The following is a 17,482-nucleotide window of genomic DNA, read 5'->3' on the forward strand; positions in this document are numbered from 1 at the left end:
CCTTAAAAGCCCTGCCTTTGCGTGCCGGCCCAGTCACACACACAAGTGAATGCAAGGCATACTTGTTCAACAGCCATACAGGTCACACTGTTACAAATATGCACCACACAGTGAATCCACACCAAAGAAGAATGACAAACACATTTCGGGAGAACATCCGCACCGTAACACAACATAAACACAACAGAACAAATACCCAGAACCCCTTGCAGCACTAACTCTTCAGGGATGCTACAATATACACCCCCTGCTACCTTCTACCCCATCTCCACCCCGCCCACTTCCACCTCCTCATGCTCTCTCAGGGAGAGCATGTCACAAAGCCTTTTATTTAATTTTTTTACTTGGGACTTCCCAAGGGCCGGAATTTGGATGCTGGCGGGCCGGAACCGTTTGAAGACCCCTCAACGATAAATTGATTCAATCCATTAATTATATTGTAAAAGAGCTTATTAGAATGTTATGTTGCTTTGATAGCTCGTTTGAGTGTAACTAATACAAATTGCAACGAATAATGATTAATCAAACTATTAATGCGACAACGATAAAACAATTAGTTATGTTTAAAAAAAACTTCGATAAATAGTTCGAGTGTAACTATTAAAAAATAACAGTTTTTCGTACATAAATCAAACATTTTAAAGCCTTACAATTGGCTAAATAAACTAAAAATAACACTACTGCAATAGTATTGGCCACTAGAGGAAACCTAACCAATCAGAACGGGCCGTTCAGTATCATGGCCACTGATTGGCTCAGCCTCAGGGATTATCACCAGGAGTGTAAAGGTGTTATTTCATGTCTAACAGGCCCTCGTAATGTTGAAAGGCTTATTTAGAAGGTCTTAAACATGTTTGATTTTTGGATAATTTTTCCTACTTCGCTGCGATGAGGTGGCGACTTGTCCAGGGTGTACTCCGCCTTCCGCCCAATTGTAGCTGAGATAGGCACCAGTTCGAGTGTAACTATTAAAAAATAAAAGTAATTTGCTTGGATTATATTTTTTGTTCCTAAATCAAACATTTTAAAGCATTAAAATTGGCTAAATAAGTAAAAATAACACTACTGCAATAGTATTGGCCACTAGAGGAAAGCTAACCAATCAGAACGCGCCGTTCAGTATCATGGCCACTGATTGGCTCAGCCTCAGGGATTATCACCAGGAGTGTAAAGGTGACTAAATAGGTGTTATTTCATGTCTAACAGGCTCTCGTGATGTTGAAAGGCTTATTTAGAAGGTCTTAAACATATTTCATTTTTGGATAATTTTTCCTACTTCGCTGCGATGAGGTGGCGACTTGTCCAGGGTGTACTCCGCCTTCCGCCCAATTGTAGCTGAGATAGGCACCAGCGCCACCCGCGACAACAAAGGGAATACGCGGTAGAAAATGGGTGGATGGATGGATTCCTACTTCGCGGGAATTCATCGCCATGTCCGGAACCAATTAATAGCGATAAACGAAATTTAACAGAATAAAACAGGCAATGGTTTGACAGCATTAGTTCAAAGACATTGTTGAAAAATTGCATTTGGGAATATAAAAAAAAGCAATAGAAGTCCTATCAATCAAAACTCTCTCGACCCTCAACCCCGCCTCGTTTTAAACCCCTGAAATGTAACGGCGGTTGAAAAAAAAAAAAAAAAAGAGAATGGAGTTTTTGTGTGTGGGGGGGGAAAAAAATTAACTCGTCTGTGTGGGAGATGGCGCGGAGGGGGGACGAGGGCTCGCACCTGGAGCGAGGAGGAGCATGCGATAAGGGTCAAGGGTCACCTCGTGGGCTAAACAGAAACCGAGGGCTCCCTCTCCCAAGCCAGGACCAGACGACCCCCGCGGCCGGCTCGCACAACGCGGGCCTTTCACACCCCCATCGCTTGCGTTTCCGCCTCCGCCTCCTCTTCATGGCTGCGGTAATCCACAGCCCAATTATTCAACCCCCCCCTACCCCGTTCGTCCATTTTGTCCCCACGGATGGAGATTCAAAAACAATTAACCTCTTCACGGCTGGGGGCTTTTCCCAAGGAAAGGGCACGGCGTTAATTGAATGACTCGGTGCTGACCATGACTTCACCCCTCCCACGCATAAATCCGGCCCAGTGAAAAATCCTAATCTGCGTCTTTGTGATTGTCCGGTCATTAGCGCGGGGGTCGCACTATTTTACACCACGGATTTGTTTACATCTGACCTACTTAAACTGTTTCATTCGTTCACATGTCATACCGTGTATTGATTAACACATTTCGGGAGCACATCCTTCCATTAACACAACATAAACGCAACACAAAAAATACCCAGAATTCTTTGCATCCATGACAATTCCTGACTATTTTATACACCCCGCCACCCCCCCTGCGCCGGTAAGGTGGGCAGGGTTGGGGGCGTGGGGGGTGTAAAATATATTCAGGAAGTGTCATGGATGCAAAGGATTCTGGGTATTTGTTGTGTTGCGTTTATGTTGTGTTACTGTGAGGATGTTCTCCTGAAATGTGTTTATCATTCTTGTTTGGTGTGGCTTCACAGCGTGGCGCATATTAGTAAGAGTGTTAAAATATATCACAACCATCAGTGTACTCTGTATCACCCAGTATCCCTTTCAATCTTGTACGTGTGATTGAGGAAGCATCATACAACATGTTGCTGGACTAACAATCGGTTTGCACATGATGTTGAAGATGTCAAAGGCAATGACTTAACAGCCCGCCCTTGTTCTTGTCATCAGGATGAACACCATTGGATATCCGCGATAACGTTAGCGGCTCCCATTGTCTTCTTTATTCTGTGAAAAGGGTTTAAATAGCTCTTTGAGTGGTAAAGGTGGTCGACCTGTGATGTATATCAACGGGCGGGTGGCGGGCGGTTGCGGTTCTGATAAAATGATGGTTCGGGTGGATGATGACTTTGGTCATGCGGTTGCGGATGATATAATTGCCTATCCGCGCATCTCTAGCGGGCGGGGTTAGGGGTCGAGAAAGTTTTGATTGATTGATTCTATTGTTTTTTTTTTATATTCCCCATTGCAATGTTTCCACAATATCTTTAAAGGGGAACATTATCACAATTTCAGAAGGGTTGAAACCAATAAAAATTAGTTCCCAGAGGCTTATTTTATTTTTCGAAGTTTTTTTCAATATTTTACCCATCACGGAATATCCCGAAAAAAAGGCTTTAAAGTGCCTGATTTTCGCTATCTGTATTTCCACCCGTCCATTTTCCTGTGACGTCACTGCGTGACGCCAATACAAACAAACATAGCGGATAGAACAGAAAGATATAGCGACATTAGCTCGGATTCAGACTCGGATTTCAGCGGCTTAAGCGATTCAACAGATTACGCATGTATTGAAACGGATGGTTGGAGTGTGGAGGCAGATGGCGAAAACGAAATTGAAGAAGAAACTGAAGCTATTGAGCCATATCACGACAGAAAAAGGCAACTAGGACGAATTCGACGATCGCCTTCTAACCAACGATTGCATCTTTTGACCACTGGAGCAACTTAAATCCATCGATTGGTATTTGTTTGTTTGGCATTAAATGTAGGTGGAGGGAAAGGCTGGATGCAAATAAATGTACAAACACCTAGCCTAAATAGCATGTTAGCATCGATTAGCTGGCAGCCATGCCGTGACCAAATATGTCTGATTAGCACATAAGTCAATAACATCAACAAAACTCACCTTTGTGATTTTGTTGACATTATCGTTGGAAATGCATCTGCTTTGAGTGTCGCAGGATATCCCTAAATTCTTGCCGTCTCTGTCGAAGCATAGCTGTCGTCGGTAAAACGTGCAGAACAAACAAGGGACTTTCGCATCTTTTGACCACTGGTGTACTTGAATCCGTCGATTGGTATGTGTTTGTTTGGCATTAAATGTGGGTGGCGGGAAAGGCTGGATGCAAATATAGCTACAAATGAGGCATAATGATGCAATATGTACATACAACTAGCCTAAATAGCATGTTAGCATCGATTAGCATGCCGTGACCATTGATATGTCTGATTAGCACACTCCATGTAAGTCAACTTGAATCCGTCCCTGATCGTGTTGTTACATCCTCCGACAACACACCGACGAGGCATGATGTCTCAAAGGTACGGAAAACAGTCGAAAGAACGGAAAATAATTGACGATTTGACTTGGTGTGTGTAATGTGTTTGAGAAAATGGCGGATTGCTTCATGTTGTGACGTCACGGGTGAAAGGTCATTGCTCCGACAGCGAACAATTGAAAGGCGTTTAAATCGCCAAATTCACCCTTTTAGAGTTCGGAAATCGGTTAAAAAAACATATGGTCTTTTTTCTGCAACATCAAGGTATATATTGGCGCTTACATAGGTCTGGTGATAATGTTCCCCTTTAAAGGCCTACTGAAACCCACTACTACCGACCACGCAGTCTAAAGGTTTATATATCAATGATGAAATATTAACATTGCAACACATGCCAATACTGCCGGTTTAGTTTACTAAATTACAATTTTAAATTTCCCGCGGAGTTTCCTGTTGAAAACGTCGCGGAATGATGACGCATGTTTGTGACGTTATTGGTTGGGGCAGACATTTCAGCCCAGCACCACACACGGCTAAAAGTTGTCTCTTTCCATCGCGCAATTACACAGTAATTTGGACATCTGTGTTGCTGAATCTTTTGCAATTTGTTCAATTAATAATGGAGACTATAAAGAACAATGCTGTTGCTGGAAAGCGGTGGATTGCAGCTGCCTTTAGCACTGAAACACAGCCGATATTTCTTTGTTTGTTGTGAAGCTTTACCACAGAGCGGTCAAGCGAAAATGTTTCTTTACGTCAATCAGCAAGTTTTTGGATGGGAAAATTGTGATATTAAGTCGGCTCTTACCGGCGACTTGAGTGGATTACGCGACCTCATCCTGCAGCTCAAAAAGGCAGCTGTGATCTTGGCTCCTTGGCTTCTCTCAGAGACACTGGCATTCACCGCAGCCATCCGTCTTTCAGGTATGACTTTATAATCTCACTAAAATACTATTAACACAATAAACAGATCAGGGATTTTCCAGAATTATCCTAGTAAATGTGTCTAATTACATCTGAAACGCTCCCACTGCCGCCGTCTGGAGCCGTCGGCTGTTCTTTTTTTTTTTTTTAGTGCTTCACTTTAACTTTCCTCATCCACAAATCTTTCATCCTCGCTCTAATTACTGGGGAAATTGTCGCTTTCTCTGGTTGTATCAGGGGTCCCCAAACTTCTTGACTCAGGGGCCGCATTGGGTTAAAAATATTTAGCCGGGGTCCGGGTTGTAAAATATATATCAGGTCAGGAAATAACACAGAGGCTATTTCATCCCTACAAGCCTGTTTCGCAGGTTTCCCTACTCTTCAGGGGATTTTATAATATCATAGGCTCCAGCAACCCCCGCGACCCCGAAAGGGATAAGCGGTAGAAAATGGATGCATCTATAATAAAATCCCCTGAAGAGCAGGGAAACTTGCGAAACAGGGGATTTTATAATAAAATATATAATAAAATCCCCTGAAGAGCAGGGGAATCTGCAAAACAGCCTTGTAGGGATGAAATGGCCTCTGTGTTTTTTCCTGACCTAACGTATATTCCGTTCTACCCCAGTATTTAGCAATGTATAACGGATAAACCGCAGTAACCTTGTTTATATATATATATATATATTATTCTGAGCGCAATGATGTCACAGGAAAAAATGCATTTTTAAACAATATGATTTGCCTGGGCGGCTAGGAGACACCGAGAGTAGCAAGCAGTATAAAATGGATTAGAAAGGACAGATTTAAACATTTTTTAATTCAAATTCAAATATTTCAACTTGGGACTTCCCGCGGGCCGGATTTTGGACGCTGGTGGGCCTCAGTTTGGGGACCCCTAGTGTATATTGTAGCGTTCCCGGAAGAGTTAGTGCTGCAAAGGTTCTTGATATTTGTTCTGTTGTGTTTATGTTGTGTTACGGTGCGGATGTTCTCCCGAAATGTGTTTGTCATTCTTGTTTGGTGTGGGTTCACAGTGTGGCGCATATTAGTAGCAGTGTTTAAGTTGTTTATACGGCCACCTTCACTGTGCAATCTACGAATAAAAGCTTCAATCCATCAATCAATCAGTCCGACGCATCAGGAGTGGTTGGCTATTTCACACCGAGTGTCTAGATGTTGTAACCGCCTCCCCTCACCCGCCGCCACATCCTTCAATAAAATGTACTCTTTTTTTTTTTTTCCCCTCCTTCGTTTTGGAGGGGGCCTCCTATTCACCCCCCAGGTAGAGAGCCTCAAAGTGTAGGAGGGATGAACAGCTTGTTGCACCCATTGAACTTTTTTTTTATGACTTCCCCCTTCAAAGGCTAGCGGCGAAGGAAGACACATCCTCAATCTCCTTGACGCCCGCGATATACACAAGTCAGCCAATGCACACAAACAAGCGTCGAGGTCGCGACTGGACCCCTGTGCACCACCCCCCCCTCCACCCTCCTGTCACATGTGACGAGATTACGCTGTTTTTTTTTTGAAGACCAGGCTGAAAATAATCCTCCGACAAACATGTTTACCAGAACTGTCAATGCTGGGATCAACAACATCATCGCCGTTTTGTTGTTTGACAGCTGCGACCCCAAAAAAATACAAATAAAAATTCAAACTATAAATATATTTTGTATAGATCCAACAACCCAGCTGTCGTTTCCCGTGAAATAATCCCGTCTCGTTACCGACGCAATGCAACTGCATGCGGATGATGTAATACCCGACCAAGACTTTGGGAGAAGCTCTTGAAGAAGTCGAAAACCGAGGCGCCTATAATTAGCGTTTCTTTTTCCGCACGACTTGACTTCAAGAAGCGACTTTCAGCCCCGCGGCTAAAAAAAAAAAAAAAAGAAAAAAAAAAGACACCCCCCGTGCGACTGTCAGCATCAGAGGGCCTCATTAAAAAAAGGTTGAAATAGAAAAAAAACACAAAAAATAAAAAACAACCTTTGTTTTGTCACATTTTTATAACTCCGAAGCGAATGTTTCATTTCAGGGGTCGGAGGTCGGAGATAGAGACAGCCTACGCCGTCAGAACCCCTTCTGACACCCAGCGTCCTCTACAGTGGACATTCGTTAGTGATGTCGTCATGTACCTCAAGTCCAAGGAACTGAAATCCGTGTGAAACAGCCCAACTTGAACATGAAACATGTTCCATCTGTAACAGGACAACCTAGGCGGCAACAAAAGACAATTTTACCTATTTTTGACTGGAAAAATAGTCACTTGTCGGATTATAGAGCGTGTTATAGTATTAGTCATCGGCTTTCAAATTCCCCTCAGGTATTTTTCAACCTGTTAACTGACAATAAAGAGGAATTCTTCAGTCAGAAATAAGGATTTATCCTGCAAGTGTGCTGCTCATTAGGCTGTTACAAAAATCATAACTCTAATATTAAAACGTCTATTTTAAAGAAAGGACAAGCAGAGAAATCCAAAGAAATGAAAAGAGCATTTTGTGATGATGATTAGGCTTTTTACCGATTCCGATATCAACCGATACCGATATGTACAGTTGTGGAATTAACACATTATGCAATATAATGATGCATTAAACAATGTAACAAGGTTTTCCCAAACTAAATCAACTCAAGTTATGGGAAAAAAAATGCCAACATGGCACTGCTATATTAATTATTGAATTCACAAAGTGCATTATTATTTTTTTTAACATGCCTCAAAACAGCAGCTTGGAATTTGGGACATGCTCTCCCTGAGAAAGCATGAGGGGGTTGAGGTGGGGGGAGGAATAGGTGGGGTTGTATATTGTAGCGTCCCAGAAGAGTTAGTGATGCAAGGGGTTCTAGGTATTTGTTCTGTTGTGTTTATGTTGTGTTACGGTGCAGATGTTCTGCCGAAATGTGTTTTTCATTCTTGTTTGGTGTGGGTTCACAGTGTTAAAGTTGTTTATACGGCCACCCTCAGTGTGACCTGCATGGCTGTTGACCAAGTATGCCTTGCATTCACCTTTGTGTGTGTGAAAAGGCGTGGATATTATCTGATTGGGCTGGAAACGTAAAGGCAGTGCCTTTAAGGTTTATCGACGCTCTGTACTTCTCCCTATGTCCGTGTACTACTCTGTACACGGCGTTTTAAAATGTCATACATTTTACTTTTTGAAACCGATACCGATAATTTCCGATATCACATTTTAATGCATTTATCGTCCGATAATATCAGCAGCCCGATATCCTCGGACAGGTCTAGTGCTAATGATGTTAAAGTTGAAGTATCAATGATTGTCACACACAAATTTTTTCTCTGCATTTGACCCATCACCCTTGATCACCCCCTGGGAGGTCAGGGGAGCGGTGAGCAGCAGTGGTGGCCGCGCCCGGTTATAATTTTTGGGTGATTTAACCCCACAATTCCAACCCTTGATGCTGAGTGCCAAGCCGGGATGTAATGGACCCCATTTTTTTTTTTATAGTCTTTGGTATTTGTTTAGAAATTTGCACAGAAAACGTTTAGCTTCCAGACTTTGGCTAAAACTAGGGGTAAATCTATTTTTCACACAACTTTTTTTTAGCTAGTTTAGCAAAATGGCTTGCCAAGGAGAGTCGCAGAACGCATGGACTGGACTTATGCTGTCTTTTAGTTGACGAGGTTCAAGTACAGTGTTTTATTTTACTATATTCAAACACAGTGTTACTGTTCAAAAAGTGTGTGTGTGTGGGGGGGACGAACGAAAATACTCAATATTCGTCTGCCTTGTCTTTAATGAACATTTAGGCCCACTACGCTACTGCATTTCAATGCTGGCCATTACGGTGGTACTTGGAGAGTTTTGTTTTGTTTTGGGGCTGTTTAAGAACCATTGAATATATAATAGTTCTATGCAGTGACGTCATAATAATGTTCAGCATTTATCTTGGAAGGAGGACCTCAACGTTATCGCTTTGCACCCACAGCTTCCCCATATTTTCATGGATAAAAGTCCACCGTTTAGATATATCATCATTATTATCATAGATTTGTTCTGCTTCAGAATCCAAGCAGGCACGAGTTGAGAAGTTGTTGAATTAGGTCCTGAAGTTGAGAAACTCAAACCTAACGTTGAAACAACACGCTCTTTGACGACGTTTAATCAACGTTGGGTTCTGACGTCGATTTGACCGTTGAAAGGCAACGTTTATTCAATGTATGATTCCGACATTGGTTTGACCATTGAAATGTGGTCATGGGGGACGGCGAGGCGCGGTTGGGGGAGTGGCCATGCCAGCAACCTGAGGGTTCCTGGTTCAATCCCCACCTTTCTACCAACTCCGTCACTTCCGTTGTGTCCTTGAGGAAGACACCTCACCCTTGCTCCTGATGGGTGGTGGTTAGGGCCTTCCGTGGCAGCTCCCACCATCAGTGTGTGAGTGGGTGAATAGTGTCAAAGGGCTTTGAGTACCTTGAAGGTAGAAAAGTACAAGTATAACCTATTTAACATTTACCAACCAACAGTGTTGATTTAAAGTTAAAGTTAAAATACCGATGATTGTCACACACACACTAGGTGTGGCGAAACTATTATCTGCATTTGACCTATCACCCCCTGGGAGGTGAGGGGAGCAGTGAGCAGCAGCGGTGGCCGTGCCCGGGAAATTTTTTGGGGGTGATTTAACCCCCAATTCCAACCCTTAATGCTGAGTGCCAAGCAGGGAGGTCATGGGCCCTATTTTTTATAGTCTTTGGTATGACCAGGCCGGGGTTTGAACTCACAACCTACGGATCTCAGGAGGGACACTCTAACCCAGACCTGGGCAAATTAAGGCCCGGGGGCCACATGCGGCTTGTTGAGCTTTTCAATCTGGCCCACCGGACATTCCCAAATAATTGTTTGAGATCTTTAAAGATGGAAAGTGTAGCTGCCATTATGATGTCTTCAACTATACAAAGTATTTAAATGGTTGGAATTTGTGCTAATGGATGATATACCAGTTACTATGGTAACCTAATTATTTACCATGGTCATCTAATTAGTTACTATGGTAATCTACGTCACAGCAGCTCAGACGAGGCATCAAGCAGTGTGGGCGGGAAGCGTTTCCACAGACGCGGAAGGAGATTTTCACAACAAAGTTCTAAAGCTTAGTGATGGATAGAATAGAATAGAATAGGAAGTACTTTATTGATCCCTGGGGGGGAACTCAGCAAATATCAGACATATCAGATAATAGGTGGGTTTATTTTGTACCCTTTGCGTTCATATTTCACCGTTTGTTGCATTTTACTTGACTGTAAAATATATCGATCAAAATGGGGTGTGACGTTCATATTTTGTCAATTGTCAGTGTTTTATCGTTCATAGAAAAAATTGAACATTCCATTACGTTTCATTAAGGTGGTCTGTCATAACCTTTTTATTATTCAAACAGACATTATTGGATTAGATTAGATAGTACTTTATTTATTCCGTCAGGAGAGTTCCTTCAGGAAAATTTAAATTTTCAGCACAATCCCATTCAAGTTTAGACAAACATTACAGGGAGACAGAACAGGATCGCTGACGGGTCTGCCGGCTTCCAGCGCCCCTTACAAAAAAGATGAGATACAGGTAAACAAGGAGGGGGAATAGAAGATTAAAACAAAATAAAAAAAATCGGTCTTAGCCTGGGCCCTGGAGAGGAGGTGCAGACTGAGGCCAAGGGAAAAAACAACAACTCATAGCCATGGTACACATCCCTCTTATTGTGTGGTTTTGTATTAGTTTTCCTAAAAAATAGATATACCAGCCCATAGACACATTTTTTCCTCTAAGTGTGGCCCTCTGAGTCAAAATAATTGCCCAGGCCTGCCCTAACCACTAGGGCATTGAGTAGGTAATTATTTATATATTATATAAAGTATTTAACGACTCAATTTACTAATACAACTATTTTGCAAAGTGAAGTGAGTTTGAAAAGACATGCATGTATAATCATTTTTTTGTGCCTGATAGTGAAAATTGGCCACAAACTCGATCATAATCCTGATGATTTTTTTCTTTAATTCTCTCACAACTATAAGCTAATGCTCGCGGGTGAGACCGGATGTTTTGGGTGGGTTCCCTGTGGCATTCGCCACGGCAACTAATGCCGTGGGGGTGATGCCCGTAACTCCAATTTCGGCTTCCAACTCAAAAGTAACGAGACGGCGCCCGTCTCCAAACACTCTTAGAATCAGGGCGCCGCGGCGGTTACACATAAAGAGGACACTGCAAAGGACGCCGGTTCTCATGAGGATAGGACGGCGTCAGACATTGACTACAGGTGCCGCACTCAATCTTCTTTGACGAAACGCACGCCAAGGAGAAGTCTTTGATGTTTCCTTACTGCAGCTGTGTGAGTCACCCGCTCCCAAATCCAACACCGGCGGTTCTCTAACATTTTTTTTTTCTACCAAGTTGTTGTGTTTTAGTTTTATCCTTCCTTCTCCTTTTCTGAACCTGTGTTATCAGTATTTCATCCTCGGCAAGGGGCGGACCTTGTGACACACCTGCTCTCAATTAACCCGGCAGTATTTAGGCTCGTCACTGACAGCTTGGCCTCGCCTTTCGTGCGTGCACCTGCTTCACCAGTCCCGGTACGTTTTGGGTTTTTTGTTCTGAATTCCTTAACCTCTTGTGTGTTTATTTCCTAGTCCAAAAGTATTTCTTGTGTTGGACTCTTGCTTTGCTCGGTGTGCCCTGGCCCTTTCACCTGCCGACCTCTGAGGAACCTATTTAGTCCAGATTACATGGTGTGCGTTTCTGCCCTTAGTTATCCCTTTTTGTCTAATACATTTTTGTCATTTTTGACCAAAATTTTGACACAAGTACCACCTTTGAAAAAACACTCCAAGTACCACCATGATGACCAATACTAAAGCTCAGTAGCGTAGTAGACCTAAGCATTCATTAAAAACAAGGTTTTATTTAACAAGTATATGTAGTAGTTTTGGAAACTGACAGTAATACTATGTTTGAATATACAAGAACATTTCCACGAGTTATGGAAATGACAGTGTCTCGATTGTTTATTATGGCCCCAAAGTCGTCGGATTGTAACGAGTCGCATCATTAAAATACTTATCGGGTTAATATTTTGGCGTACCGCCAGATGGAGCCCGCCAATCGCGTGGAAACTGCACACCCGACTCCGTAACGACAAAGTACGGACGGGGACGCGCGGGCCGGAGGGACGACATTAAAAAAAATAAATAAATAAAAAAGGAAGCCAGACGGGAAGTTCTTTTGATCATTAATGTCTCGCCTTCAGGTGTCTTGGTTGGGGAGACTGTAGGCGGTAGTTTGGTGTTGGGGGGGGGGGGGGGGGTGTCTAGCAGACAAAGAGTGTTGCCTACATATAAGTGAGGGGGCGAGGGGCGGGGGGGGTGAGTTGGCTTATGAAAATTTGATAAGACGATTCCCTGCCTAAGTGACATTCCATGTTGCATTTTTTTCTTCCTTTCCCCACTCCTTTTTTTTTTTTTTTTTATCAGTTCCTCTCCTTGGCGGCTCCGCCTACGAGACACATTTTACAGGTCCTAATTAAAGCCATCTGACGCCTGTTTTTTTGTTTTTTTTTCCCCGGAACATCAAACGGCTCCGGTCCCGTTCGCTTAGATTATGCACAACCACAATTTTTTTGTTTGGTTTTTGTTTTTCTTTGCTCAAAAAATCACAAGCACATCACTTCTAAGTCCCCCCCTTACTCTCAGAAAACAAAACAAAAACGCCATGACCCCTGGCAATTCCCCAATCAATAAAAAGGTTCTGGGGGTGACATGACCTCTCTAGGGTGGGTCTGTGCTAGGGGAACGGAAATGCGTCTGGCACGTTTGCACCTGGATTTCTTTGGAATTTTTTTGGACACAACGTTGTGGGGCGTCCATCCTTATCCTGCCCTGGGGAGGTTTGGAAGTAAAGTGCGGCCCATGTTCAGAGAGTCTTTCAAGAACTCCATTTTTTTTTTCTTTCTTCCCCACACTTCTCCCATGCAATACACCCCCCCCCCCTTCCTAATTGTCCTCATTGAGCCATGTGAGGCGGGTGCACAGCCAGCCAGCCAGACAGGGTCATCGGGTTTACCCGTGTGCTTTTTATCTATATTTCATGCTATAGCTCTGTGCAGACAGACACCCCCTCGCCCCCTTAACCCCCCCCCCCCCCACCCCACCCCACACACACACTTGCATGCATCACAAAGAGAACATTTATGTGGGTGCACAAAGAAAAGCTGTCTTATAATAATAGACAACGTTATTTATAATAGTTTGCACTGTTTATTTGTTTTCCTTAGGAAAAAGTGCCACATGTCATTTAAAATGAAAAAAAAAAAAGTATATATAGTGTTGATAAATATTAATGAATGAATAATAAGATTGTTTTACTTACGGTTCATTTCTGCAACTTATGGGCGTTTTTTTTTTCGTTTTTTTTTTTTTTTCGTTTTTTTTTTTTTTTTTGGCGTCTCTCCGGTCGTCTGCTGGCGGAAAAAGTGCGTCCTTCCTCGGGCGTGTGAGAGTCATCGTGCGCATCTTCGTGGGGCTTTTCTTTCTTTTTTTTTTTTTTCTTTTTTTTTGGTTAAAGTAAAGAAAAGCACATAGCGTTGTCACACCGGGGGGAGAAAGCTTGGACGTCCGGTTGCTTGGTGGCCGCGGTGTCAGGTCTGCATCGATGCCCGGGCTCGCCGCGTTTGAGAGCCGAGAGGAGGGAGAACGTATAGAAAAAGGCGTCATGTGAGCCGGGGAGGGGGGCCCGCGCGCCATTGGTCAGGCGCGCGCACTGCGACCACGCTGCGCCGTGCGCCATTGGCCCAGGACGCCAGCAGAGGCGCGTCCTCGCTTGGCCGTGCACCACAAAGGGAGTGCGTCTCTCCTCTTCATCCTTCTCAGGAGCGGCAACACGGGAGGGGAGGGGGGGCCCCCTTTAGCACTCAATACTAAGTAAGATTTTTTTTTTTTCTCTTAAACACTGTCGACATCATTTTTGGAATAAATTACCCGCAGTGCATAATACAAATGCAACTTGCATATACAGTGGGGCCAAAAAGTATTTAGTCAGCTACCGTTCTCTCACTTAAAATGATGACAGAGGTCTGTAATTTTCATCATAGGTACACTTCAACTGTGAGAGAGAGAATGTGAAAAAAAAAAAATCCAGGAATTCACATTGTAGGAATTTTAAAGAATTTATTTGTAAATGATGGTGGAAAATACGTGTTTGGTCACTTCAAACAAGGAAGATCAGATCTCTGGCTCTCACAGACCTGTAACTTCTTCTTTAAAGGGGAACATTATCACAATTTCAAAAGGGTTAAAAAGAATACAAATCCATCCCCAGGGGCTTGTTTTGTTTTTCGAAGTTTTTTTCAAAATTTTACACTTCCCGGAATATCCTTAAAAAAAGCTTTAAAGTTGTTGATTTTCGCTATATGCGATGCGACTGTCCATTTCCCTGTGACGTCACACAGTGCTGCCAATACGAACAAATGGTGGCTACCGCAGCAAGATATAGCGACATTAGCTCGGATTCAGACTCGGATTTCAGCGGCTTAAGCGATTCAACAGATTACGCACGTTTTGAAACAGATTGTCGGAGTATGGAGGCAGATAGCGAAAACGAAATTGAAGAAGAAACTGAAACTATTGAGCGAATAGCCATTGACGCTATTCGGCCATAGCATGGGTGTACCTAATGAAGTGTCCCATAGCATGGCTGCCTTATTAGCATCGCCGGTAAAATGTGCAGACCAAACGATCCGGACTTTCGCATCTTGTGACACTGGAGCGACTTAAATCCGTCAATTGGTAAGTGTTTGTTTCGCATTAAATGTGGGTATCTAGTTTCAAATGTACATACAGCTAGCGTAAATAGCATGTTAGCATCGATTAGCATAGCATGTTAGCATCGATTAGCTGGCAGTCATGCTGCGACCAAATATGTCTGATTAGCACATAAGTCAACAACATCAACAAAACTCACCTTTGTGATTTCGTTGACTTAATCATTGCAAATGCATCTGCAGGTTATCCATACATCTCTGTGCCATGTCTGTTTTTGCATCGCCGGTAAAATGTGGAGACACTCTGGTACATTCAATGGGGGTCTGGCGGCAGATTTCTTGCCAGTGGTGCAACTTGAATCCCTCCCTGTTAGTGTTGTTACACCCTCCGACAACACACCGACGAGGCAGTATGTCTCCAAGGTTCCAAAAAATAGTCGAAAAAACGGAAAATAACAGAGCTGAGACCCGGTGTTTGTAATGTGAAAATGAAAATAGCGGGTGTGTTACCTCGGTGACGTCACGTTCTGACATCATCGCTAAAAGACCGATAAACAGAAAGGCGTTTAATTTGCCAAAATTCACCCATTTAGAGTTTGGAAATCGGTTAAAAAAATACATGGTCTTTTTTCTGCAACATCAAGGTATATATTGACGCTTGCATAGGTTTGGTGATAATGCTCCCCTTTAACCTTCCTCTTGTGTTCGCTTTCTGTTGACCCAAAGTGCTTTGCGCAAGTCTGCGCTTTCTTTAGTAAGTTCCTTCTTTTTCTCTAGTCTCTTGTTATGGGGCAGACTGGCTCGTACATGCACATGTAACCTTCGCTGTAACCATTTTTTTCTTGTTAGTTATTTAGTTTTTGACATCCAGCATCAGACATTTTCATCCATTAAAATCATATTTTTATATATCATACATTTTTCGTCCCCCCTATATGTCAAATTAATATGTTTTGGTTTTATATCCAAATGATGCCAAACCTCTGGGCCCAAAAAAACTGAAAAATAAAATAATAATAATAAAATATTAATATTTATAATAAGATATATACTGTATATGATCAGATAATAATAAATACATCCATCCATCCATCCATTTTCTACCGCTTATTCCCTTTCGGGGTCGCGGGGGGCGCTGGCGCCTATCTCAGCTACAATCGGGCGGAAGGCAGGGTACACCCTGGACAAGTCGCCACCTCATCGCAGGGCCAACACAGATAGACAGACAACATCCACACTCACATTCACACACTAGGGCCAATTTAGTGTTGCCAATCAACCTATCCCCAGGTGCATGTCTTTGGAAGTGGGAGGAAGCCGGAGTACCCGGAGGGAACCCACGCATTCACGGGGAGAACATGTAAACTCCACACAGAAAGATCCCGAGCCTGGATTTGAACCCAGGACTGCAGGAACTTCGTATTGTGAGGCAGACGCACTAACCCCTCTGCCACCGTGAAGCATAATAAATACATATTTAAAAAAAATATATGACATGTAAAAGAACTATGCTGTCGCCATTTTGAACTCAAATTGCTGTATTGTTGTAAGTTATATTTATCAGTAGACTTATTGTGGAAGTGCTAAAAAGTACAACAAAATTGGGGGTTAAGACACAGTCAAAGTGGAGGCATGTAAATAAGACCGGCAAACAAAACGGCGCATTCTGTAGATACAGTCAGAAAGCGGAAGATGGTCTGTCAAACATAATCTATGTAACATTTTGACTTAAAGACCTCCATTCCATGTTATGTAGACCGCAAGGACGTGTTTTAAATGTAGAAAGAAATCATAATAAGACCCCTATAAAAAATGTGACTTTTAAAAATGACGTCATAAATGTTAATATTAAATAAATATATCTGTGAAAGTTGAATAATAAGGTTGCTTCACCTGCAGTCAGAATGCAAAATGGTTCGTTCCACCTGGATCTATCGCTTCACTCGTATCTCATAACGTCACCAAAGCTCACCTTTCGAGCATTCACGCACCTAACCGGCATTTTTGAACAAGGACGAGGCGAGAGAAGGAAGGTAAAAATATAACAAATCTATTTTTGGTAGCATAGGAGGAAGTTAGGTAGAAGTTTTACTTTTGCATCTTGTTGCTCATAACTGTGGTGCGTTCAAAGACTCTTGATTCAAGTTGGAAACGAGTACCAGGGTTTTGTATAGACAAGGGGACACTTCAACCCCAGGAGATGCACTATCCATCCATCCATTTGTTACAGCTTATTCCCTTTTGGAGTCGCGGGGGGCGCTGGCGCCTATCTCAGCTACAATCGGGCGGAAGGCGGGGTACACCCTGGACAGGTCGCCACTTCATCGCAGGGCATTAATAATAGTATAATCATAATAATACTGATTTATTATTATGATTTGTATTATCCACTAATGGCAGTATTGCGTGAATCAGCATTTTGCTGGTTTACACTCTGAAGTAAAAGAAAGTTTGCCAAATTATTATATAGATTTAAGTGAATAATGACAAATAATATGGTTCTTTAAATTCATATTGGAGCAACTTTTTATTGAATTTGTACTTTTTTGTAAAAAAAAAATACTTTAAAAACCCGTATATATTTACACGTGTGTATGTAAATATATATTTATATTTATAGTACATATACATATAAATATATATATATATATATATATATATATATATATATAGATATAGATATATATATATATATATATATATATATACATATATATATATATATATATAT

General features: G+C 42.3%; 2 long non-coding RNA genes across 2 annotated transcripts in view; one reads left to right on the top strand and one right to left on the bottom strand.

The window, feature by feature from the left end:
* The window catches only part of LOC133540587 (uncharacterized), an 80,559-nt gene extending 66,740 nt beyond the window's left edge, over positions 1 to 13,819 (bottom strand). Inside the window, exon 1 of the long non-coding RNA XR_009803671.1 lies at positions 13,362 to 13,819. This is a non-coding gene — a long non-coding RNA (uncharacterized LOC133540587). The remainder of the gene's footprint in view (positions 1 to 13,361) is intronic.
* The window catches only part of LOC133540588 (uncharacterized), a 150,978-nt gene that overhangs the window by 68,003 nt on the left and 65,493 nt on the right, over positions 1 to 17,482 (top strand). The window lies entirely within an intron of this gene.

Source organism: Nerophis ophidion, linkage group LG22 (genome assembly GCF_033978795.1).
Source record: "Nerophis ophidion isolate RoL-2023_Sa linkage group LG22, RoL_Noph_v1.0, whole genome shotgun sequence".
Lineage (NCBI taxonomy): Eukaryota > Metazoa > Chordata > Actinopteri > Syngnathiformes > Syngnathidae > Nerophis > Nerophis ophidion.